The sequence below is a fragment of the Manacus vitellinus genome, unplaced genomic scaffold (assembly GCF_001715985.3).
Source record: "Manacus vitellinus isolate BGI_N305 unplaced genomic scaffold, ASM171598v3 ctg7180002228239_pilon, whole genome shotgun sequence".
Classification (NCBI taxonomy): Eukaryota; Metazoa; Chordata; class Aves; order Passeriformes; family Pipridae; genus Manacus; species Manacus vitellinus.
In genome coordinates this window covers 913-27179 of record NW_021937546.1, presented here as the reverse complement: position 1 = coordinate 27179, position 26267 = coordinate 913, and the positions used below count along the sequence as shown (strand labels likewise).

Here is a 26267-nt window from a genome sequence, read left to right as displayed (position 1 = left end):
ACAGGCTGAGACACAAACACGGAGGGGAACTCTTAAGGATCCACTTTGTCCTGCTCACCAATCAAAAGGAGCTTTCTGAACTCAAGAATAACAGACCCCAGGTCCTTTTACTGCAACTTTACCTGCTATAAATGTGACCCACAAGACCTGCAAAGGCCCTTCCCACTTCACCTGCAGGGCTGGCAGTGCCACCACTGGACACGGCCCCAGTGGCCGGGCAGGAACGGAGGGGCTGGGGCGTCCAATCCATCGGCCCAGGCGGCACCAGGAGTTCCTGCAGTTCCTGAGGGGAGAGCCTCAAGCCAACAAAGGATTAGGAAGAATATTTTAAACTTCAATGTGTCTATCTCCTGGAATATGGGGACTTTGATAAGTCCTACTGGTGCAACAAGGACACACTCAAGGCTATCTATTAAAAGGATCTACCAGCACTCAAAAGCTATCACTGTCCTTCTGTCAGGGGGAACGCAGCAAACTCTCTTTGCCAGGAGCCTCCAGGAGGACTTCCAGCTTTTGGGGCTCCCTTTTAACCATTTTTCCCATAACTGGAGCTGGGACTATCACCTGCCCTACAGGGGGAACAGCCCACAAAGTTCACCATCAGGGATGCCATTAACTGAAAGTCCCTTCTCAGGGGGGTCCCTGCACACCTTGGCCTTTGTTTGCCCTCCCCACCAAAGATGCTTCCAACAGTTCTGACACATCTGGCAGACCCAGAGCTCTCCTCAGGGAATGCTTCAGCTGCTTAAAGGTTGCCCTTGCACCATCTATTCAAAAAGTTGCCATAACAGCCTTACCACACATCCAGAAGGAGCAATCCAGAGTCCAGCCCGTCCCACCATTCCCAGCAAGGCAGTTCATGGGCTGTCTGGGGCTCAGGGAGGAGTCACGGGGCTTCTCTTCTTCCTGCCCGCTTGCCCCATTTTCTCCTGCAAAAGCAAAGCTTTCTTGGCTTTCCTTGCTCAAGGAGATGCAAAGGCCATCTTTTAAATCCAATACTGGAAACTCCTCCAGGTTGTCATTCAAGGTGCTTCTCTCAGGTCCTGCACTAATCAATCATCTTGTCCACTGGTTTTCTTGGCAGGTTCTTGCATTCACGTCCTACAAGCAAACCAGGAGGAGCCAATTTAGCTGTTCCTGCAACCAATCCAGTCTGGCATTCTGATTTTAAAGGATACTGGGTTGGCCTTACCCATAGAGATCCCACATCAGGGGTAAGACCTACAGGTTCTGCCCTCTTCCACTCTCCTGCAGCTCCACTGGCCCACACCACAGGAACAACTGCAGCTGCCACTTCAGTGGGGGCCTTGCTGCTGACAGGAGTTATTCCCTGCACAACAAGAGCTGCTGCTTGGACACATTTAGTTTCAGCAATTACAGCGTCAAGAGCCCCAGTTTTCAATTCCATTTATGCCTCAACTTTTCCAGCCCATCACTTCCTAGCAGAGGTTTGGGTGAGTTTGGCAAAAACACAAACTGAGGAATTCCCCAATGTTTTCCCAGTTTGACCCCTGTCACACCAATCACCTTAACACTGCCAGTCCATAATTCTCATTCTGTTGTGTTCAGGACTGAGGAAATTGTACTTGTGTCTGAGCAGGACATGTGCAAACCAAATGCTGGGGACTGGAACACACACCTGGCACTCCTGCAGCTCTCACAGTCACATTCCAGAGAAAACAGCCAATTGCACCCTCACTGCTCATTTCTTAATCCCAATCCCACACTTCTTTGGCACTTGGAGCACCACTTTTAGAACCCAATTACAGCCCATTAGAGAGCTCCCTGTCTAGCAGGGACAGGGACCCCTGGGATACTCTCAGCAATGCCTGAATCCATGGCAGGGACCTTGCTTTGAGCTCCCCAGGGCCGGGCACCCCGAGGATCTCCCCGAATAATCCTTTCGGTGCGCGCTGGAGTCCTCGGGGTGCCCCAACCCGGGGGGCACCAACAGCACTGTCCCTCCAGGGGCCAATTTGGTCCTAAACTGCAGGGGGATCTTGCCTGTGTCCCAGACTGGTCCGGGGATCTGAGGCCCTTCCCGAGAAAAATCTCGGTGCCGGCGTGAAGGGCCAGAGATCCCTTGGAGCCACGGGAGAGCAGGCACAGAGTCCCTCCTGGGGGGCAATTTGCCTGCCTGAACTCAGCTCTTCAAAGGAGCCTCTAAGACTCAGCTGGGGACTTTTAGAAGCCAGGCATTCCTTGCTTACAACACCCTGCCATGATCCCAGCCCCACGGGGGTCCTGGCAATCCGCTCCCAAAGGGCACACGCAGGTGTCTCCACTGCAGCTGATGGGAGGGGTCAGCATGACAGGAGGGCTCATTTTCCTTCCCTGCATTCCTGTTGCACATTCAGGACACTCCCAACACCTGTTCCCATCTACACAAACCCTTATAAGTTCTCTGAGGGGCTCCATCAGGGGTCTCTGGTGGTCTCCTGTGCCTGCAGCCCCCAAAGTTCTCAGTGACCACCTTATCAACTTCAAGACAACTCACCTGGTTGTAGAGGAGCTTGGTGCTGCTTGGCTGCTGCCTCAGTTCCCTTCTTCATTCTTTCTTGACTTTGCTTGCTCAGTCCCTTTAAGTTCCTCGGCTCAGCTCCATGCACTTTCTAGGGAACATCCCACTGCAAAAACTACCAGTTCTTGGTACATCTCCTAACTCAGATATCAGGGAGTGAGGCAGAAATCAACTCATCCAGGGCACTGCCTCCAAATATTGGGACAAAAACACCATAACATTCCATGGCTCCCCTTGGCAAATCAACCCCAAACTGCTCAGACACAAACAACACCCTGCACACTACAACAATCTGGCACTGCTGGTTCAACCCGGCCAAGTCAGTTGGGAAACTACACAAGGTCAACCTCCTTCCAAGTTTCAGTTATGACACAAAAGTCAGGGAGATCACAGACTCCCCCACAGAGTTTTACTCTGAGGAGAGAAGGAAACCAAAGCCATCCCCAGGGCTGCAATAGCTCAGGCTCCCCAAAAGGCCCAGGGGCTTCAGGTTTCTGAGGGGCTTCCCCGAGGGCCTTCCCAGGTCTGCTCTGTCTGGAGCCCTCCAAGTCCTCAGTGCCTGCCTGAGGAACCTCAACACAACTCACCTGCTTACACAGCAACTTGGTGCTGCTTGCCTTCTGCCTCACTTCCCTTCTTCCTTCTTTCTTCACCTCCCTTGCTTGGTCCCTTTCAATCCCTGGGCTCAGCTCTGTGCACTTTCCAGGCTCCATCCCACTGCAAAAAGGCTTAGCCCTTGTTACATCTCAACACTCAGAGAGCATTCCCCCTTTTGCCTTGACACTGGGCCATTAGGCCAGGGTCTCATTATTTAAAGCACAGTTTGACTCCTCAGTGACAACAACAGCTACAGCCCTGAATCCTAACACAGGCTGAGACACAAACACGGATGGGAACTCTTAAGGATCCACTTTGTCCTGCTCACCAATCAAAAGGAGCTTTCTGAACTCAAGAATAACAGACCCCAGGTCCTTTTACTGCAACTTTACCTGCTATAAATGTGACCCACAAGACCTGCAAAGGCCCTTCCCACTTCACCTGCAGGGCTGGCAGTGCCACCACTGGACACGGCCCCAGTGGCCGGGCAGGAACGGAGGGGCTGGGGCGTCCAATCCATCGGCCCAGGCGGCACCAGGAGTTCCTGCAGTTCCTGAGGGGAGAGCCTCAAGCCAACAAAGGATTAGGAAGAATATTTTAAACTTCAATGTGTCTATCTCCTGGAATATGGGGACTTTGATAAGTCCTACTGGTGCAACAAGGACACCCTCAAGGCTATCTATTAAAAGGATCTACCAGCACTCAAAAGCTATCACTGTCCTTCTGTCAGGGGGAACGCAGCAAACTCTCTTTGCCAGGAGCCTCCAGGAGGCCTTCCAGCTTTTGGGGCTCCCTTTTAACCATTTTTCCCATAACTGGAGCTGGGACTATCACCTGCCCTACAGGGGGAACAGCCCACAAAGTTCACCATCAGGGATGCCATTAACTGAAAGTCCCTTCTCAGGGGGGTCACTGCACACCTTGGCCTTTGTTTGCCCTCCCCACCAAAGATGCTTCCAACAGTTCTGACACATCTGGCAGACCCAGAGCTCTCCTCAGGGAATGCTTCAGCTGCTTAAAGGCTGCCCTTGCACCATCTATTCAAAAAGTCGCCATAACAGTCTTACCACACATCCCGAGGGAGCAATGCAGAGTCCAGCCCGTCCCACCATTCCCAGCAAGGCAGTTCATGGGCTGTCTGGGGCTCAGGGAGGAGTCACGGGGCTTCTCTTCTTCCTGCCTGCTTGCCCCATTTTCTCCTGCAAAAGCAAAGCTTTCTTGGCTTTCCTTGCTCAAGGAGATGCAAAGGTCATCTTTTAAATCCAATACTGGAAACTCCTCCAGGTTGTCATTCAAGGTGCTTCTCTCAGGTCCTGCACTAATCAATCATCTTGTCCACTGGTTTTCTTGGCAGGTTCTTGCATTCACGTCCTACAAGCAAACCAGGAGGAGCCAATTTAGCTGTTCCTGCAACCAATCCAGTCTGGCATTCTGATTTTAAAGGATACTGGGTTGGCCTTACCCATAGAGATCCCACATCAGGGGTAATACCTACAGGTTCTGCCCTCTTCCACTCTCCTGCAGCTCCACTGGCCCACACCACAGGAACAACTGCAGCTGCCACTTCAGTCAGGGCCTTGCTGCTGACAGGAGTTATTCCCTGCACAACAAGAGCTGCTGCTTGGACACATTTAGTTTCAGCAATTACAGTGTCAAGAGCCCCAGTTTTCAATTCCATTTCTGCCTCAACTTTTCCAGTCCATCTCTTCCTAGCAGAGGTTTGGGTGAGTTTGGCAAAGAGACAAACTGAGGAATTCCCCAATGTTTTCCCAGTTTGACCCCTGTCACACCAATCACCTTAACACTGCCAGTCCATAATTCTCATTCTGCTGTGTTCAGGACTGAGGAAATTGTACTTGTGTCTGACCAGAACATGTGCAAACCAAATGCTGGGGACTGGAACACACACCCTGCACTCCTGCAGCTCTTACAGTCACATTCCAGAGAAAACAGCCAATTGAATCCTCACTGCTCATTTCTTAATCCCAATCCCACACTTCTTTGGCACTTGGAGCACCACTTTTAGAACCCAATTACAGCCCATTAGAGAGCTCCATGTCTAGCAGGGACAGGGACCCTGGGATACTCTCAGCAATGCCTGAATCCATGGCAGGGACCTTGCTTTGAGCTCCCCAGGGCCGGGCACCCCGAGGATCTCCCCGAATAATCCTTTCGGTGCGCGCTGGAGTCCTCGGGGTGCCCCAACCCGGGGGGCACCAACAGCACTGTCCCTCCAGGGGCCAATTTGGTCCCAAAATGCAGGGGGATCTTGCCTGTGTCCCAGACTGGTCCGGGGATCTGAGGCCCTTCCCGAGAAAATCTCGGTGCCGGCGTGAAGGGCCAGAGATCCCTTGGAGCCACGGGAGAGCAGGCACAGAGTCCCTCCTGGGGGGCAATTTGCCTGCCTGAAAACAGCTCTTCAAAGGAGCCTCTAAGACTCAGCTGGTGACTTTTAGAAGCCAGGCATTCCTATACACTGTGAGATATTTTAAGGCTTATCTGACTGAAAAGCATAAAGCTTTTATCATGGACACCTGACCTCCCACAGACAGCTCCTTTCCCCTTTCAGTACAAAATTATTTTCATGGAATCACTCAATAGGAAGTGCCCAGGAACCCCAGACTGTTCTTTCCAGAACAGAAAATAAACAGAAGAACGGAGTTTTGCACAAGTGTAACATACTCCAGAACAGACCTGACTTTAGTTTTACCCTTTGTGTTCAAATATTCCATAGAAAAGCTCCAGCAGGAGAGCTGGTACATTCCCAAGAGTATCCTGGAAGTCCCTTTCACGAGGGCTGGAGGAAAATCGCAGTTGTATGAGTCCCTTGTGCCTGCAGATGCCTGGGGATCCTCTCCATCCACCTTGTGCTCTTCCAACAGCAGAAAGGGTGCTGAGACAGGAGGAAGGAAACCTTTAGCATAAAGCTGGGGAGGAATCTAAAGCTTCCTTTCCTGGGGAGCTTTGCGAAGTCTGCAACGAGAAAGGGAAAATTTGCATCTCCTTTGGTACACGTGTCAACAGAGACTGAGACTTTTTGCCTTTTTCAGACAACCGTGCCCCTTTTGGCTCCCCGGCAGCTCCAATGGCACCAGAACCCCCCTTCCTGCACACCCACGGCTGTCACACACAGGCACCCACACACCTTTGCTCCAGCCCACACGTGGCCAACATCTCCCCACCCTAGACATCCCAAGGTCAGTAGTTTTGCTAGAGAGCACAGCAACCCCCCTGTCCTCGCAAACTGCCTCCCTGCAAAAAAGGAATCGTTTTCCTGGACATTTCTCCCACAGTCAAGGTCTTTTCAAACTGCTGTCGTGCCACCAAACCTGCTCAGGGTCCCTCCCGGCTTCTGCCTGTCCTTGCATTTAAAGGCACAGGCACATTCTATCTTCCAACAGCAAACCCAGCTCCTCACGGGCAGTAGAAGCCCTGCTCTTACCTGGACAGACTGCCGGGCTCGGCACAGCTGTGGCTCATGGAGCAGCTTCCCAAGGCCGTTCTCTCTCCCAGCAGGAAGCACAACTCGCCTCCACACCAGGGGAAACCACGAGCGAGGCTGCAAATGGACACAGAACGAGCAAAAAGCATTAACGCAGCACCAAAAAACCAAGTTAAAGCAGTCTTTGCCTCATAACCCTGCACGGGGAAAGGGTTTGGGATCCCAAAGCAAACCCTCAGACACCCAGAGAGCACAGGACCCACAGCCATGCCACGGCTCTCCCCGGGGGCACCCGGCAGGTAAGGGGCTTACCCGGGCCCCGCCGCCCAGCACAAGGCGCCCCTAAACGCCCCCGGCTGCCCCGGTGCACAAACCCAGCGGCCAAGGCGCTCTCCCCTCCGCAGCCCGGGCAGCAGCGGGGCCGCACCCTCAGCCCCCACACACAACCGCCCCCACCTGCCCCGCCGGCCCTTTATACCGCGGGCCGGCAGCGCTGCCCAATCAGCACTCGAGCGCCTCCGCCCAATCCCAGCCCGCCTGGCCCTGCGGCCCCGCCCCGCCCGCTCAGCCCGGCCCCGGCCCTCGGCGCGGCCCCGGCCCCCGTTCCCTCCGCGCGGCTCCCGCCGCAGCCCCGGCGGGCTGAAAGCCCAGAGCCAACGGGAACTCCAGCCAGCTGCAGGCAGATGTTACTCTGTCCCAGTTTGCCAGGGGTGGGCACGAAGGGGCCCTTCCCCGTTCGGAAGTGGAAGTTGTCCCCTGTGCACAGCCCGCTCTGATCCTCGGCCTCGTGGGAGCCAATTCCCTTGTCCCAGCCCACTTCCTGCAGAGAAGAAAGGGAAAGATTGCACAGAAGGGAGACATTCTTCCCTGGGAGGGTGGGGAGGTGGCCTGGCACAGAGAAGTTGTGGCTGGCCCATCCCTGCAAGTGGCCAAGGCCAGGCTGGAGGTCTATTAGAAGGTGTCCCTGCCTGTGGCAGGGGGTGGAAGGAGATGATCCCTGAGATCCTTTCCAACCCAAACCACTCCAGGATCCCAGGATGATTCCATGCTCTCTCTCTGCATTTCTTTGGCATCATTTCCTCTCAAAAACAACATCTGCGATTTAGTTGATTGCTAAAGCCATCATTTTAAAATCATCTCAGGAATCCAAAGGGACTGGAAAACACTTCATTAAAACTGACTTATTAGGAAATGGTTTGAACCAAGAGAATTAAAATCAGGACAAGAGCCTTAAAAAAATTAAATTTAGGAGAAGAGCCTTAAAAAAATTAAAATCAGGACAAGAGCCTTAAAAAAATTAAAATGAGGACAAGAGCCTTAAAAAAATTAAAATGAGGACAAGAGCCCAAGAGAATTAAAATCAGGAGAAATTCACGTTATTCCCCCCCCGCACCCCCCGGGACAGACGGGAGGCCGCGAGTCCCGCCCTGCCGCCGGAACCGGCCCTTAACTCGAGCAGGGCGCGCTGCACCGGCACGAGAGCCACTGCGCATGCGTCGCCGGTCCCTCTCCTGCCTGCCCTTACTTACCACGTGATCGCCGGCGTCTTGCCAACGACTGCGCATGCGCCCCCCCCCACCCCGCCGCCCGACCGCCCGGCTTCGCTTTCTTACTGCGGCTCCCCCTCCACTTTTCCGGCTCCCTGGGGTTCCCTCACCCACATTTCGGGGTCCCCTTCTCACATTTTAGGGGTGATGACCCCGCAATTTACGGTTCGGGGGGGGGGAGGAGAGGAAACGGGGTGCCCAAGAAGGGGTTTCTTTTTTTTTTTTCTCTCTTTTATTTCATTTTCATTTTATTTCCTTTTTAGTTTTTTTGCCTTTTTTTTAAATTTTCTTTTTTATATTTCCTTCTTTACTTCGTTTATTTTTTATTCTCTTTATTTTTCATTTTCTCTCCCAGTGCTCCCCAGTAACACCCAGTGCTCCCCAACAACCCTCAGTAACACCCAGTGCTCCCCAGTACACCCCAGTAACACCCAGTGCTCCTCAACAACCCCCAGTAACACCCAGTGCTCCCCAAAAATTGACCCAAAACCGACCCAAATCACCCCAAAAGCTGACCCAAAACTGACCCCAAAACCTGACCCCAATCATCCCAAAAGCTGACCCAAAACTGACCCAAATCATCCCAAAAGCTGACCCAAATCACCCCAAACAATGACCCCAAACTGACCCCAAAAACTGACCCAAATCATCCCCAAAACTGACCCAAAACTCTGCATTTCTTTGGCATCATTTCCTCTCAAAAACAACATCTGCGATTTAGTTGATTGCTAAAGCCATCATTTTAAAATCATCCCAGGAATCCAAAGGGACTGGAAAACACCCAGAAATCATTCCTGCACCCACCAAAGCATTAGGAATTGGAACCCGATTCCCTCATCTCTCTCCTTGTTCTTCTTGGCTGGAAAACCTGATGATCCCCACTGGCTGTTTTTAGGCTGCTTTTCTTCCACAGCTCCTTTCCTCCCGGCTGAAACCTCCTGGCATCTTCAGGCCTTATCTGGAGGGAAGCCCCTCTGAAGTATTTCCTCTCGTGGCAATTCTGTGGGATGAAGAAGTAAAAAAAGCACATCAAGAGCTCCTTCTACCCCCTTCCCTCGCAAACACCCTCCCAGCTTGTCCTTGGCAGCTCCATCCCCCCGGCAGCGGCACCCGACGCTTCGGCTCCGCTGGGAAAGGGACAGCAAGTGCAGAAGCAAGTTCAGGTCTGGGCAGGGGCTCCCTGGGGAACGGCACTTCAGTGCTTTAGTCCGTGGCCTTTCCTGCTGCCCTCCCTCCTGGAGGCAGAGGATGACCCGTCCCTTGTTTCTCCCACGCTGGCAGACCCAGGTCCTGCTCCTTTGGCCCCACTTTTCTTGGCAGACCCGGCATCATTTCCCAGGGTCCCCAGGAAACTTCTGCACTTGACCCACTGCTAAGTGCAGAGCACAGGGCGAGGGAAGGCCAAATTTCTCGGCACCCACCCCCTGGAATTTCCCTCCTCCGCAGCACGCTCCCGTTCCCGCTGTCTCTGGAGGTGCCCGCACGAGTCCTCCTTCTCCCAGCACCTCAGAGAATGTCCTTTTCACCCAGGTCCTGCTCACCGTCGTCCAACAAAACACGCTGACAACATTTTTCACGATGCCAGTGGAGAGCTATTAGAGCACACTGCACAGGGAAGCTGAGCCTGCCCCATCCCTGCAAGTGTTCCAGGCCAGGCTGGACGGGACTCGCAGCAACCGGGGACAGTGGAAGGTGTCCCTGCCCACGGAAGACAGGCTGGCCTTTGAAGGTCCCCTTCAAACCAAATCGCTCTGGGATTCCCCTCCAAAATCACTCCCAAAGAGACACAGCAACCAAAGCAGAGGGACTGCACTCCCAGCTTTTCTTACCTGCAGGCACACACAGCACAGCACGTTGGACATAAAAGCCACAGGGTTAGTCCTGCCAGAGGCGTCCGGCACACCCACGGCGACCGAAGGGAAAGAGGGAGCCTGGGAACACAGAGTAAAAGACACCTTAATTAGGACTACCCTGAGCCATAGCCAGGTCATTCCCACAGACAGCTTCACCGTCCAGTCGTCCAAAAAGCACTCACCGAGGCCTCAGGTAGGATGGTTCCTGACGCTGACCAGGTGAATACCTCCCTGGAAGCCCGCTCTGCTCCTGCCAGGCACTGGGGCTCACCCAGAGGGGCTTTGCCAAGCATCCAAGGGAAATTAAAATTACAGCCTGGGCAAAGGCGCTTCCCGCAGGACCGCTCCTGGCCAAGGCCACCGGTCCGTGCAAGTCAGACCACTGACCACCCAGGGCTGGGGATTTTCAGGGGCACGCTTCCAGCTTTTATTCTCCAGAAACTCCAGTTCTTCCTGGCACCGCTTGCCAGAAAGTCTTCCCCTGTTGGAAGAGGTCACTTAGTCTTTCGAGGGGCCAGATTGCCAAAGCCCGGCCAGTCCGTTCCCACGAGGAAAGGTAGCTTTGTCTTGTACAAGATACTGGGGGGGAGACACAAAAGTTTAATTTAAAAGAACTGCCTAGAATAGAAAGCAATTCAAACATAAGTCAGACAAGACTCGTGCAAAACTGAATTACATTGGACTTCAAAGGAGAATTCTTTCCCTCTGCACCTCAGAGAACCCCAATTTTCACCCAGGTCCCGCTTACCATTGTCACACAAAACGTGCTGACAACATTTTTCAGGATGCCAGTGGAGAGATATCAGAGCACACTGCACAGGGAAGCTGAGCCTGCCCCATCCCTGCAAGTGTTCCAGGCCAGGCTGGACGGGACTCGCAGCAACCGGGGACAGCGGAAGGTGTCCCTGCCCACGGAAGACAGGCTGGCCTTTGAAGGTCCCCTTCAAACCAAATCGCTCTGGGATTCCCCTCCAAAATCACTCCCAAAGAGACACAGCAACCAAAGCAGAGGGACTGCACTCCCAGCTTTTCTTACCTGCAGGCACACACAGCACAGCACGTTGGACATAAAAGCCACAGGGTTAGTCCTGCCAGAGGCGTCCCACGGCGACCGAAGGGAAAGAGGCAGCCTGGGAACACGGAGTAAAAGACACCTTAATTAGGACTACACTGAGCCATAGCCAGGTCATTCCCACAGACAGCTTCACCGTCCAGTCCCACAAAAAGCACTGACCTCCCAGGGCCTCAGTTAGGATGGCTCCTGACGCTGACACCTCCGTTTGCCCCGGGGGGTCAAGAATAACATGCCTGGGAAGAAGTCACCCCCAACAACAAAAAGGGAAAATTAGTGAAGCACGGGGTCCTCTTCTGACTAGATTGCCACCAGCATTCCAGAGCAGATGACACGACTGTTCTGTTACAGACGAGAAAAGCCTGTTCTCCCAAACAAACAGCGAGGAGATTTATGGGCACGCCTGAACATTTCCTGTGAGGAACTTTTTGTAACTAAGGAGCAGGTGCTGTCTTGAGTTGAAGGCATCAATTTGACAGACACTTAGGACAGCAAACTCTTCAGCAGAGCAATTAACTGCAGCCTATTTGAACAGCAGGGGAGAGAAAACGACAGTCGAAGGGAAGAAAAGAAAAGCAGAACTGGAATCAGCAGACTTTTCTTCCATCTCTCCCGAGGAAGTCTAGTTTGTCTGTTCTAATAATTCTATGCCCTTTTCTACATGAAACTTAGAGCAAGGCTGAAAAAACAACTAGAAAACACGGAGAGAAGCTTTTTAGAATTTCACGTGATTTTCCCAAACCGATGCCAGAAAAGCAGAACTCGGTAGAATGTACTCACCTCGAGGCCTTTGGTCTTTTCTTCCCTAAGCTTCGTCACCTGATTGAAAAAGCAGAGTAGACTCGGTATTTAGGCTCCCAACAGGAAAACTTCCCCTTCATTTCCTAAAAGAAACTACATTAATCTGCACAGCTGCAGGCGCGTCTCCAGCTGTTAAAGCCTTTCAGCTTTTCGGAGGGTGAGAATGCCCTGCTAAGGAAGGCTGAAAACTGCTCGGAGCCTGCACAGGTCCAAGAGCCCCTTGATTTTGTCTGTGTTCCAGTCCCGGGCTAAAGAAAGGGCAGAAGAAGCGCAGTTGTTCCTTGCCTCTTCCCTAAGAGGTTCGGCCAGGTGCTGGGCCAGCCCGGGCACTCCGGGGGAAGGCCGGCAGTGCCCAAGCAGCGCCGCTTTGCCAGGGGCGTCGCTTGCAAGAGCGCCGCCGAGCGCCGGGCCCTGCCTCACAGTCGCCGCCTGGCGGACACGGCCGGGAGCGGTACTGCAGCCGCGCGCCTCCCCCCCCCCCTCCCCTCCTTGGCGAGACCCGCGGCGCCTTTGGACGCGCCCAGCTTACCCCGGGGTCGATCTCCGTCGAATCTGCCGCCGTGGGTCGCTTCCGGGGGGGGAAGGCGGCGGCGCAGCCCCGATAGCATCTCCAGGGCACGGCGGGAGCGAGCGGGGCAGAAGCGGGGGCAGGGGCGGGAGCGGGAGCGGAGCGGGGCGAGAGGGCGGCGCGACGTGCGCGCCATGCGGTCCTCGCGCGCCGCGGCCCCGAGACGGGGGCTGCCGGCGCCGGTGCCTGCCGCCGCCCACGAACCTGCCGCCCGCGCCCGGCGCCGCCGAGCGCCCCGCCCTGTCCCCGCAGCGGGAAGCAGCGCGGCGAGACGGCGCTGCGGGCGCGGGGTGGGGGTCCGGGTCGCGGCGGAAGCCTCTCGCCGCCATCTTTAGTGTGGTCGTTCCGGTCCTGGCGGCGCCATCTTTACTGTGGGCTTGGCGAACTTCCGGGCCGGGGCCGCCATCTTTAGTGTGGTCGTTCCGGTCCTGGCGGCGCCATCTTTGCTATGGGCTTGGCGGACTTCCGGGCCGGGGCCTTGGAGGACTTCCGGTCGCTCACTACTTCCGGTGACCGAGTTTACCCAAATTAGCGTCCCTCCTCGCTAATTTCTGCGCTTTCACCCCAAGAAATCTTCACGTTATTCCCCCCCCGCACACCCCGGGACAGACGGGAGGCCGCGAGTCCCGCCCTGCCGCCGGAACCGGCCCTTAACTCGAGCAGGGAGCGCTGCACCGGCACGAGAGCCACTGCGCATGCGTCGCCGGTCCCTCTCCTGCCTGCCCTTACTTACCACGTGATCGCCGGCGTTTTGCCAACGACTGCGCATGCGCTGTTCAAAATTTTTTCAATGCAGTTCCTGTTTTCCGTCAGCAGGTGGCAGTATTTCATCTCAAATATATGTGCAATTCTTTTTCTCTGTCACCAGGGGGCACTGTTGCTATGCGATTTTTTACTTATGGCATTTTTTTTTTGTTTTATAACCGTATTTGTTCGTGTAGTTCTTTTGGGAAATCGGATAATTGGCTTGTGATTGCTGGTGGTTTGAAAATTTACTTGTGTAATTAGGCTCTTCTCCTGGTTTTAATTCTCTAGGCTCTTCTCCTAAGAGAATTAAAATCAGGAGAAGAGCCTAAAAAAAAATGAAAATCAGGGGAAGAGCCTAAAAAAAATGAAAATCAGGAGAAGAGTCTAAAAATATAAAAATCAGGAGGAGAGCCCAAGAGAATTAAAATCAGGAGAAGAACCTAAGAGAATTAAAATCAAGAGAAGAGCCTAAAAAAATTACAATCAGGAGAAGAGCCTAAAAAAATTAAAAACAGGAGAGGAGCCTGAAAAAATTAAAATCAGGACACGGGACTAATACAATAAAAATCAGGAGAGGAGCCTAAAAAAATTAAAATCAGGAGAGGAGCCTGAAAAAATTAAAATCAGGAGAGGGGACTAAAAAAATTAAAATCAGGAGAGGGGACTAAAAAAATTAAAATCAGGAGAGGGGACTAAAAAAATTAAAATCAGGAGAGGGGACTAAAAAAATTAAAATCAGGAGAGGAGCCTAAAAAATTAAAATGAGGAGAAGAGCCTAAAAAAATTAAAATCAGGAGAGGAGCCTGAAGGAATTACAATCAGGAGAGACCCAGAACTCACCCAAGTCTCCCCAAAAAACTACCAGAAACTGATTCAAATCTCCCCCAAAATGACCCAGAACTCACCCAAATCTCCCCAAAAAGTGACACAAAAACTGATCCAATTCACTCCAAAAATTGATCCAGAACTGACCCAAAACTGGCCCAAATCACCTCAAAAACTAACTCCAAATTGGCCCAAAACCTGACCTAAAAATGCAAAAAACCCCCCCCAAAACTGACCCAAAATGATACAAAATCAGCCCCAGATATGACCAGAAACTGACCCCAAAACCCCAAAACACTGACACCAAGACTCACCCAAATCTCCCCAAAAAAATGACCCAAAAGTCAGCCCAATCACCCCAAAAAATGACCAGAAACTGACCCAAAATTACCACAAAAATAAACCCAAAACTCACCCAAATCATCCCGAAAAATGACCAGAAACTGACCCAAATCTCCCCCAAAAATGACCAGAAACTCACTAAAAATAACCCCCAAAAATGATCAGAAACTGACACAAATCTCCCCAACAAATGACCCAAACTTTATTTCTTTTCTTAGCAACAAATCCCTTCCTTTGCTCCCCTCTGGCCCTGCCCACACGGCCCCAGTTCAGCTCTCAGTGAGTTCTTGCTTCTGGGCAGCGACTCCTCTGCCTCTTGCTGGGGCGGCAGCAGCTCCTGTGCCGGCAGGGAGAGGGACCCCGAGCCAGGAGAGGGACCCCGAGCCAGGAGAGGGACCCCGAGCCAGGAGAGGGACCCCGAGCCAGGAGAGGGACCCCGAGCCACGAGAGGGACCCCGAGCCACGAGAGGGACCCCGAGCCACGAGAGGGACCCCGAGCCACGAGAGGGACCCCAGAGCCCCTACAGAGACCCCAGAGCCATTATAGGGACCCCAGAGCCACGATAGAAACCCCAGAGTCCCTACAGAGACCCCAGAGCCATTATAGGGACCCCAGAGCCACGATAGAAACCCCAGAGTCCCTACAGAGACCCCAGAGCCATTATAGGGACCCCAGAGCCCTCCAGAGCCCCTATAGAGACCCCAGAGCCCCTACAGAGACCCCAGAGCCATTACAGGGACCCCAGAGCCCTCCAGAGCCCCTTGCTGGGTCACAGCCCCTCTTCTCCCGCCCAAACCCACCTTTCTGGCTGCAGCTGCTTTTCTTCTCTGGCTCCCCCTTCCTTCCCCAGGGAGCTTTGCCTTGTTCTTTGGCCAGGCTCCAGCTGCAGCTCAAGGGCAAAGCTGCAACTACAATTCCCCCTTCGGCTTTTTCACCTGAAAAACAAAGGCTTGGGCCAAACTCTGACCAGTCACTCGCTGAACACGAGACATCAAACAGGGCACACAGAATAAAATGCATCCAACTCTAAATCATGTTACAATGACTGTCCACCCCAATCCAGCACTGACATTAAAAACCTTCAAGCAATCAAAAAGACCTCCAAACATCCCTTAGATAGAGAAAAGCACACCAGGAACGAATGCAAAAAGAAAAATTCCAAACAATGCTCAATTAAATAACCATGGACTGATATAAAACATGTTTAGGGAACTTAAACCACTTCTTCCCATTATTCTCCATCAGAAATTACCCTTATTTAAGTTCTCCTTTTAACACTTCATTAAAACTGACTTATTAGGAAATGGTTTGAACCAAACTTCATAACTTGATGACTCCAGGGTTTGTGCTCCTTGACTTTGGCCTGAAGGGGTTTGGAACACAGGCTTTGTTCTGGAGAGCTTTTCCCCAATCTACAAACCCTTCTGCAAATGGGACTCCCTTCCCTCAGGGTTCGGTGGCCTCTGGTTTTCCTGAAGGCTGGGGGGGATCTGGGAGCCAAATCCCAAGGGATCCAGCCCAGCTCTGCACACACACACACACATTTCCAGCTGGTCACAGTCTCACGGGGGCCACCACCACTCAGCACATTTGCACACAAACAGCCCTCTGAGTTCCTGGCACTGGGTCTGATGGACTAAGAAATGATCAGTCTGGTGGTTTGCCCTCAGAGGAGTAAGATCCAATGATGCATTTCTATTTTCATGACAATATAACCTGGAAAACACAAACATATTTCTGCTTCATGTGCAATTTAAAATTCAAAGACACAGAAACATTCCTAGAGTTCAAGTCCCCAGGTTTGGTTCCAAATGTCACTCGGTCCCCCTGGGACAAGAACAGTGGCACACACGGACTCAACAGCCCTGCACAAGCCCAGGAGTGGGGGGGAAATATCCTTGAGAGCACTGCTGCATTTCAAAAAGAAGTCAGTCACATCAACTCTGTAACAAATAAAAAAGAGAAGCCAAAATAAATAACTGTAGACAGGGTATCAAGTACCTTGAGAATACCAATAAGAAAAAACTAAGAATAAAGGCATCTATTTGAAGTACAAAGAGTTTGGGAGACACCATTTGTTTGCCACAAAGCCTTTATTTTGTTGGCTCTTCTATAGTTAGAACCCAAACCTTACCCTCCCACAAAAAGCAGAAAACCTCTTCAGAGAGTTAGGAGATGGAGTCAGTTTGGATTAATGGGAAGAACATCTCTGGAGACAAAATAAAGCAGAGAAAATAACCCCATCCTCAACAACAGAGCTGCCTCCCCACTGCCTGCCCCTGGACACTTGCTCTGGGGGTGACAGAGCCTGAAGTCTCCTGCCTAGTCCTGGGCAATACTTCCTGGGGACCACAGCACCACTGAGTTCCTAAAAATATCACAGGTTGGGCAGGTGCTTGGATTTTGTCTGGATTAACTCCCCTTCTTCCTTTCCAGGTGCTGCCCTACTCATTGTAATGGTGCTTGTACTCCCTGAGCCATTCCCTCCCCCATCCAACCATCCCTTGTGCCCTCTCTGACAAGAACAGTGGGTCCAGGTGTTCTGCCACGCTCCCAGGGCACAGGGGGGGACTGTGGAGCCACCCTCGAGGGGGGAAACGTGCCCTGCCTGCCCTGCCCAGGGAAAGGGAACTGCCCCAGTGCTCCCCAGCACAAGGCACCCTTGGAAATATCCACTGCAATGGGACACTCAGGGACAGCAACAAGCACTGCACGAGGCTGCTCTGGCACAGGGCCAATTTTAGCCTCAGCTTTTCTCTGGACCACTTCACTTTGTTTGCCACCTCATCCTGCAGTCAGAACTTGCTGTCCTTGCAACCTTTCAGGGTGACCAAAAATGAGAGAGGCCTCTGCTCCAGCACCCACAAGGGCCTGATCCATCTGACAGGATCCATTTTTCCAGGGAATTCAAAGCTCCACCTGAGGACTAGGGTCTTTTCTCACCCATCCCTGTGCTGCAGCTTGGCCTCCATCTCACTGTGCTTTCAGTTCCCTGCATGGTTGAACACTGGCAGCCCTGGCCCTGGGCGGAGCTCGGCATCCTGATCCCATCCCTCCTGGCCCCCGGAACCGCTGACTCAGCAATGGGGGGCCCTCCATTGCCAAGGGCACGGGCCCGTCGGGGCTCACGGGGGGAGCAGGAGGGCGAAGGCTCCAGCCCTGCTGCTACAACCTTCCACCACTACAGCCAACAGAGGAGCCTCTCCAGCCCTGCCTCCCAAGGCATCCTCAACAAACCCAGCCCAGCTCCACAGGACAAACTGCTCCCTGTCTGCCCAGGCCAGTCTAATCCCAGAGGCTCCCAGGGTCATGCAAAACAACTGCCCAGGAGATCAGAGACCCCAGTCCATCTCTTCCTAGCACAGGTTTGGGTTAGTTTGGCAAACAGACCAACTGAGGAATTCCCCAATGTTTTCCCAGTTTGACCCCTGTCACACCAATCACCTTAACAGTGCCAGTCCTTAATTCTCCCTCTCTTGGGTTAAGGACTGAGCAAGTTGGACCTGTGTCTGAGCAGGACATGTGCAAACCAAATGCTGGGGACTGGAACACACACCTGGCACTCCTGCAGCTCTCACAGTCACATTCCAGAGAAAACAGCCAATTGCACCCTCACTGCTCATTTCTTAATCCCAATCCCACACTTGTTTGGCACTTGGAGCACCGCTTTTAGAACCCAATTACAGCCCATTAGAGAGCTCCCTGTCTAGCAGGGACAGGGACCCCTGGGATACTCTCAGCAATGCCTGAATCCATGGCAGGGACCTTGCTTTGAGCTCCCCAGGGCCGGGCACCCCGAGGATCTCCCCGAATAATCCTTTCGGTGCGCGCTGGAGTCCTCGGGGTGCCCCAACCCGGGGGGCACCAACAGCACTGTCCCTCCAGGGGCCAATTTGGTCCCAAAATGCAGGGGGATCTTGCCTGTGTCCCAGACTGGTCCGGAGATCTGAGGCCCTTCCCGAGAAAATCTCGGTGCCGGCGTGAAGGGCCAGAGATCCCTCGGAGCCACGGGAGAGCAGGCACCGAGTCCCTCCTGGGGGGCAATTTGCCTGCCTGAAAACAGCTCTTCAAAGGAGCCTCTAAGACTCAGCTGGTGACTTTTAGAAGCCAGGCATTCCTTGCTTACAACACCCTGCCATGATCCCAGCCCCACGGGGGTCCTGGCAATCCGCTCCCAAAGGGCACACGGAGGGGTCTCCACTGCAGCTGATGGGAGGGGTCAGCATTACAGGAGGGCTCATTTTCCTTCCCTGCATTCCTGTTCCACATTCAGGACATTTCCCAACACTTATCACCATACACAACTACCCTTAGAAGGTTTCCAAGGGGCTTCACCGAGGGCCTTCCCAGGTCTGCTCTGTCTGGAGCCCTCCAAGTCCTCAGTGCCTGCCTGAGGAACCTCAACACAACTCACCTGCTTACACAGCAACTTGGTGCTGCTTGCCTGCTGCCTCACTTCCCTTCTTCCTTCTTTCTTCACCTCCCTTGCTTGGTCCCTTTCAATCCCTGGGCTCAGCTCTGTGCACTTTCCAGGCTCCATCCCACTGCAAAAAGGATTAGCCCTTGTTACATCTCAACACTCAGAGAGCATTCCCCCTTTTTTCTTAACACTGGGCCATCAGGCCAGGGTCTCATTATTTAAAGCACAGTTTGACTCCTCAGTGACAACAACAGCTACAGCCCTGAATCCTAACACAGGCTGAGACACAAACACGGATGGGAACTCTTAAGGATCCACTTTGTCCTGCTCACCAATCAAAAGGAGCTTTCTGAACTCAAGAATAACAGACCCCAGGTCCTTTTACTGCAACTTTACCTGCTATAAATGTGACCCACAAGACCTGCAAAGGCCCTTCCCACTTCACCTGCAGGGCTGGCAGTGCCACCACTGGACACGGCCCCAGTGGCCGGGCAGGAACGGAGGGGCTGGGGCGTCCAATCCATCGGCCCAGGCGGCACCAGGAGTTCCTGCAGTTCCTGAGGGGAGAGCCTCAAGCCAACAAAGGATTAGGAAGAATATTTTAAACTTCAATGTGTCTATCTCCTGGAATATGGGGACTTTGATAAGTCCTACTGGTGCAACAAGGACACACTCAAGGCTACCTATTCAAAGGATCTACCAGCACTCAAAAGCTATCACTGTCCTTCTGTCAGGGGGAACTCAGCAAACTCTGTTTGCCAAGAGCCTCCAGGAGGATTTCCAGCTTTTGGGGCTCCTTTTTAACCGTTTTTCCCATCCCTGTAGCTGGGACTATCACCTGCCCTACAGGGGGAACAGCCCACAAAGTTCACTTGCAGGGATGCCATTAACACAAAGTCCCTTCTCAGGGGGTCACTGCACACCTTGGCCTTTGTTTGCCCTCCCCACCAAAGATGCTTCCAACAGTTCTGAGAGGTCTGGCAGACCCAGAGCTCTCCTCAGGGAAGGCTTCAGCTGCTTCGGCCCTTGCACCATCTAGCCAAGGCAGCAAATTCTTACAGGCGGTTGGAAAAGTTGCCATAACAGTCTTACCACACATCCCGAGGGAGCAATCCAGAGTCCAGCCCATCCCACCATTCCCAGCAAGGCAGTTCATGGGCTGTCTGGGGCTCAGGGAGGAGTCACGGGGCTTCTCTTCTTCCTGCCCGCTTTCCAGATTTTCTCCTGCAAAAGCAAAGCTTTCTTGGTTTTCCTTGCTCAAGGAGATGCAGCAAAGGCCATCTTTTAAATCCAATACTGGAAAGTACTCCAGGTTGTCATTTCAGGGGGTTCTCTCAGGTCCTGCACTAATCAATCCCCTTGGCCATTGCTTTTCTTGGCAGGTTCTTGCATTCACATCCTACAAGCAAACCAGGAGGAGCAAATTCAGCTGTTCCTGCAACCAATCCAGTCTGGCATTCTGATTTTAAAGGATACTGGGTTGGACTTACCAGGAGAGATCCCACATCAGGGGTAATACCTACAGGTTCTGCCCTCTTCCACTCTCCTGCAGCTCCACTGGCCCACACCACAGGAACAACTGCAGCTGCCACTTCAGTGGGGGCCTTGCTGCTGACAGGAGTTATTCCCTGCACAACAAGAGCTGCTGCTTGGACACATTTAGTTTCAGCAATTACAGTGTCAAGAGCCCCAGTTTTCAATTGCATTTCTGCCTCAACTTTTCCAGTCCATCTCTTCCTAGCAGAGGTTTGGGTGAGTTTGGCAAAGAGACAAACTGAGGAATTCCCCAATGTTTTCCCAGTTTGACCCCTGTCACACCAATCACCTTAACACTGCCAGTCCATAATTCTCATTCTGCTGTGTTCAGGACTGAGGAAATTGTACTTGTGTCTGACCAGAACATGTGCAAACCAAATGCTGGGGACTGGAACACACACCCTGCACTCCTGCAGCTCTTACAGTCACATTCCAGAGAAAACAGCCAATTGAATCCTCACTGCTCATTTCTTAATCCCAATCCCACACTTCTTTGGCACTTGGAGCACCACTTTTAGAACCCAATTACAGCCCATTAGAGAGCTCCCTGTCTAGCAGGGACAGGGACCCCTGGGATACTCTCAGCAATGCCTGAATCCATGGCAGGGACCTTGCTTTGAGCTCCCCAGGGCCGGGCACCCCGAGGATCTCCCCGAATAATCCTTTCGGTGCGCGCTGGAGTCCTCGGGGTGCCCCAACCCGGGGGGCACCAACAGCACTGTCCCTCCAGGGGGCCAATTTGGTCCTAAACTGCAGGGGGATCTTGCCTGTGTCCCAGACTGGTCCGGAGATCTGAGGCCCTTCCCGAGAAAATCTCGGTGCCGGCGTGAAGGGCCAGAGATCCCTTGGAGCCACGGGAGAGCAGGCACAGAGTCCCTCCTGGGGGGCAATTCTGCTGCCTAAAAACAGCTCTTCAAAGGAGCCTCTAAGACTCAGCTGGTGACTTTTAAAAGCCAGGCATTCCTACATAGTGTGAGATATTTTAAGGTTTTTCCTACTGAAAAGCATAAAGCTTTTATCAGGGACACCTGACCTCCCACAGACAGCTCCTTTCCTATTTCAATACAAAATTATTTTCAGGGAATCACTCAATAGGAAGTGCCCAGAAACTCCAGACTGTGCTTTCTAGAACAGAAAACATACAGAGAGAAGAAGTTTTGCACAAGTGTAACATACTCCAGAACAAACCTGACTTTAGTTTTACTCTTTGTGTTCAAATATTTCATAAAAAAGCTCCAGTAGGAGAGCTGGTACATTCCCAAGAGTATCCGGGAAGTCCCTCTCACGAGGGCTGGAGGAAAAACACAGCTGTATGAGTCCCTTGTGCCTGCAGATGCCTGGGGATCCTCTCCATCCACCTCGTGCTCTCCCAGCAGCAGAAAGGGTGCTGAGACAGGAGGAAGGAAACCTTTAGCATAAAACTGGGGAGGAATCTAAAGCTTCCTTTCCTGGGGAACTTTGTGAAGTCTGCAACGAGAAAGGGAAAATTTGCATCTCCTTTGGTACAGGTGTCAACAGAGACTGAGACTTTTTGCCTTTTTCAGACAACTGTGCCCCTTTTGGCTCCCCGGCAGCTCCAATGGCACCAGAACCCCCCTTCCTGCACACCCACGGCTGTCACACACAGGCACCCACACACCTTTGCTCCAGCCCACACGTGGCCAACATCTCCCCACCCTAGACATCCCAAGGTCAGTAGTTTTGCTAGAGAGCACAGCAACCCCCCTGTCCTCGCAAACTGCCTCCCTGCAAAAAAGGAATCGTTTTCCTGGACATTTCTCCCACAGTCAAGGTCTTTTCAAACTGCTGTCGTGCCACCAAACCTGCTCAGGGTCCCTCCCGGCTTCTGCCTGTCCTTGCATTTAAAGGCATAGGCACATTCTATCTTCCAACAGCAAACCCAGCTCCTCACGGGCAGTAGAAGCCCTGCTCTCACCTGGACAGACTGCCGGGCTCGGCACAGCTGTGGCTCATGGAGCAGCTTCCCAAGGCCGTTCTCTCTCCCAGCAGGAAGCACAACTCGCCTCCACACCAGGGGAAACCACGAGCGAGGCTGCAAATGGACACAGAACGAGCAAAAAGCATTAACGCAGCACCAAAAAACCAAGTTAAAGCAGTCTTTGCCTCATAACCCTGCACGGGGAAAGGGTTTGGGATCCCAAAGCAAACCCTCAGACACCCAGAGAGCACAGGACCCACAGCCATGCCACGGCTCTCCCCGGGGGCACCCGGCAGGTAAGGGGCTTACCCGGGCCCCGCCGCCCAGCACAAGGCGCCCCTAAACGCCCCCGGCTGCCCCGGTGCACAAACCCAGCGGCCAAGGCGCTCTCCCCTCCGCAGCCCGGGCAGCAGCGGGGCCGCACCCTCAGCCCCCACACACAACCGCCCCCACCTGCCCCGCCGGCCCTTTATACCGCGGGCCGGCAGCGCTGCCCAATCAGCACTCGAGCGCCTCCGCCCAATCCCAGCCCGCCTGGCCCTGCGGCCCCGCCCCGCCCGCTCAGCCCGGCCCCGGCCCTCGGCGCGGCCCCGGCCCCCGTTCCCTCCGCGCGGCTCCCGCCGCAGCCCCGGCGGGCTGCCCTGGGCCGGGGAAGGGCGGGTGGGAGCTCCGCGGTCACGGCCCGGCCGGGGAGCTCTCCCGGACAAGGGGAGCGGGGCCTGCGGGTACAGCGGCCTTTCTTGGGGGCGGGCCGGGGGGGGCCGGGCGGAGCGGCGCGAGCCGGGGGGCGGGCCTGGGGGCCGAAGGGCGGGGCCCGGGCGGGCCGGGGGGCGGGCCTGGGCGGGCCGAGGGGCGGGGCCGGCGCGATCCCGCGGCGCTTCGCTCTGGGCTCCGGGGCTGTTCCGGGCTGGTTTTGGGTGCGGGTTTTGGGGCACTGCGCACACCCTGCCCTGGTCACAGCCCCGCCCCAGCTCGCTGCACTCCCCGCACCCCTCGCTCAGCTCCGCGGGGATTTGTGCCTCCTCTGAAGGTGGCAAATGTCTGCAAAGCCAGTCGGGAAGCCAGAGAGCTGCAGCCCCCGGGCCCCGCCGCGGCTTCCCCGCCCTCACCCGGCACCTCCCGCACGTCCCGCCCCGCAGCGCCGCTCCCGCTGCCGCCCTCGAACACAAGGAACGAACCCCCGTGCCCCCAGCACAGGCCGGTCCCTCCCCGGCAGCCTCGGCAGCGCCGGGAGCGGCCGCAGCCCCCGCTGGTCCTGCTCGGGCACCGCCCCTCGCCCCCAGTTCGAACCCCAGAGAGCCAAGATTTAATCCCAGCGCCGCAAGATCCCGCACCGCCCGCCTTCGCTCTCGCACTGCGCGCGCCTCGCCCGCTTCTCCGGGGCCCTCCCTCACATTTCGCCGCTCCCCCTCCGCTGCCTTTTCGGCTCCCTGGGGTTCCCCCGCCCACCTTTTGGGGTCCCCTTCGCACACTTTAGGGGGGACCCCCAAGTGACGGGGCGGAGGGCGGGACGCGGAGTAAACCCCGGGGTGCCCAAGAAGAGTTGTATTTCTCTTTCATTTCACTTGTTATTTTATTGCCTTCTTAGTTTGCTCGCTTTTATTTTTTTCTTTAATTTTCTTTTGTATTTTTCTATTTCCTTCTTTATTGCCTTAATTTTTTATTCTCTTTATTTTTCATTTTCTTTCCTTTCCTTTCTCGTTTGGTTTTTATTTTTTTAGTTCTTAGTCCTCCAGAGAGGAAGAAAGAACACTGCAGCTCCTCTGGGCCACAGAAAGGCTCCCCTGCCCTTCCCTTAAACACAACGCCTGCCAGGAGGGCCCCGCAAGCCCGCTCCGCTCCTGCCAGGCACCGGGGCTCACCCCCAGGGGGGCTTTGCCAGCACCCAGTGGAAATTCAAATTACAGCCTGGGCAGGAAATTCAAATTACAGGCCGGCAGGACCGCTCCTGGCCAAGGCCACCGGTCCGTGCAAGTCAGACCACTGACCACCCAGGGCTGGGGACTTTCAGGGGCACGCTTCCAGCTTTTATTCTCCAGAAACTCCAGTTCTTCCTGGCACCCCTTGCTTCAGTCTTCGCCTGCTGGAAGAGGTCACTTAGTCTTTCGAGGGGCCAGATTGCCAAAGCCCGGCCGGTCCATTCCCACGAGGAAAGGTAGCTTGGTCTTGGACAGGATACTGGGGGGGAGACACAAAATAAAAGTTTAATTTAAAACAACTGCCGAGAATAGAAAGCAATTCAAACAGAAGGCAGACGAGACTCGTGCAAACCCCAATACATTTGACTTCAAAGGAGAATTATTTCCCTCTGCACTTCAGAGAACGCAATTTTCACCCAGGTCCCGCTCACCATCATGGCACAAAACGTGCTGACAACATTTTTCGTGATGCCAGTGGAGAGATATCAGAGCACACTGCACAGGGAAGCCGAGGCTGCCCCTGGATCCCTGCAAGTGTTCCAGGCCAGGCTGGATGGGACTTGCAGCATCCAACTGGGGATGAGAGTGGAAGGTGTCCCTGCCCACGGAAGACAGGCTGGCCTTTGAAGGTCCCCTTCAAACCAAAATCCGCTACTGGATTCCTCCAAAATCACTCCCCAAAGAGACACAGCAACCAAAGCAGAGGGACTGCACTCCCAGCTTTTCTTACCTGCAGGCACACACAGCACAGCACGCTGGACGTCAAAGCCACAGGGTTAGTCCTGCCAGAGGCGTCCGGCACACCCACGGCGACCGAAGGGAAAGAGGCAGCCTGGGAACACGGAGTAAAAGACACTGTCGTTAGGAGTACACCGAGCAATAGCCGGGTCATTCCCACAGGCAGCTTCGCTGTGCAGTCCCACAAAAAGCTCCGGCTCCGGATTTAAGCTCGGAGAAGCCCGGCAGTGCCAAAACACTCCCGCTCTCCGCTTCCCGGCCCGCCCCGACCGCCGGGCGCTGCCTCGCGGTCGCCGCCTGGCGGACACGGCCGGGAACGGCACTGCAGCCGCGCCCCCCCCTTGCGAGACCCGCGGCGCCTTTCGCGAGGACGGGCCTTTCTTCCCTAAAACCTGCCCTTCCCTAGGAAAAGCTGAGCAATTCACAGAGTTGCTGTTTTTATCCCGGCTTCCCAAAGGACTTCTCTCTCCCGGCGGCGGCGGCGGCAGCAACGCTCCCTGGGAAGCCCTGACCGAGGCTGGGAACTGACACACAACAAGCCAAGAGCATTAACTCGGCCCCAAAACACTCCACAACAGACCAATTTACAGTCACCTTTGCCTCCTCTCCCCCGTGCAGGCCCAGGCTTTGGGATTCCAAGGCAAACCCCGAGAGGCCCAGAGAGCAGCAGCCCCTCAGCCCCAGCACGGCCTCCCCCGGGCTCCCCCGGCCGGGAACCGGCCCAGCCAGCCCCTGCTGTGCAGCACAGCAGGCGGGGGGATGACTTTTGGGACCCCTCCCTGGCCGCTGCAGAGCAATGCAGGCACCGGGGCCAAGTCCTGCCCGGCCCCCGGGCACCGCAGACAGTTCAGCCCCAGCAGCAGCAGCAGCAGCAGCAGCAGCTGTTCTGCCTCTTGCTCCCCTCTCATTTGGAACCGAACGGTGAGGAACAAGCCCCGGGCACAATCGGCACCGAGCAGCAAGGCCTGGGCTCGCCAGAGGCCCGGGCCTGCCTACTCCAGGCTCTGGGCTTCCTTTGCTTTCTTGCGCCGCAATTCTCCTGCCCCGGCAAGCGTTAAAAGACAGACTGCCCGGTGAGACGTGCCCCGAAACAGCCATCAGTTCCAAGGCCAGAAAATCTCAGGGCCACACTTCGAAACCCTGCCGCGAGGCCCCCGGAGAAGCCAAGGGGAGCTGGGATTCCCTGGAGTCCCAGGGAACCGAGGGGAAGGTGGCAAAGGGGCTGAGAGCAAACCCCCCCCAGCTGCTTCTCCCTGCAACCCCTCCAGCAGGCGCAGTTGCCCTGGGATTTCATGCCCCTCGTGTCTCTTGCGAGCTCAACGAGCGAACAAAGGGGTTCTGCAAGATCCGCTTCGTCTGTCCCTGAGGCGGCACAGACCCTCCCCGCGGGGGGGTGCGA

General features: G+C 54.5%; 2 long non-coding RNA genes across 4 annotated transcripts; both read right to left on the bottom strand.

The window, feature by feature from the left end:
- Nucleotides 1–7191: 7191 nt before the first annotated feature.
- Nucleotides 7192–12417, bottom strand: LOC115307335. Of its 3 annotated transcripts, XR_003915678.1 has the most exons (8): nt 12363–12417; nt 11813–11851; nt 11195–11268; nt 10997–11090; nt 10143–10539; nt 9937–10038; nt 8912–9107; nt 7192–7380 (listed from the first exon to the last, which is right to left on the bottom strand). It is a non-coding gene; the product is annotated as an uncharacterized LOC115307335 (long non-coding RNA). The 3 variants fall into 3 exon arrangements; XR_003915680.1 differs by lacking the exon at nt 11195–11268 and having other exon boundaries at nt 12363–12410; XR_003915672.1 differs by lacking the exon at nt 12363–12417 and having other exon boundaries at nt 11813–12082.
- Nucleotides 12418–24216: 11799 nt separating this feature from the next.
- On the bottom strand, nt 24217–24962 carry LOC108639302. Its single transcript, XR_003915684.1, has 2 exons — nt 24861–24962; nt 24217–24389 (listed from the first exon to the last, which is right to left on the bottom strand). It is a non-coding gene; the product is annotated as an uncharacterized LOC108639302 (long non-coding RNA).
- Between the last annotated feature and the right edge of the window lie 1305 nt (nt 24963–26267).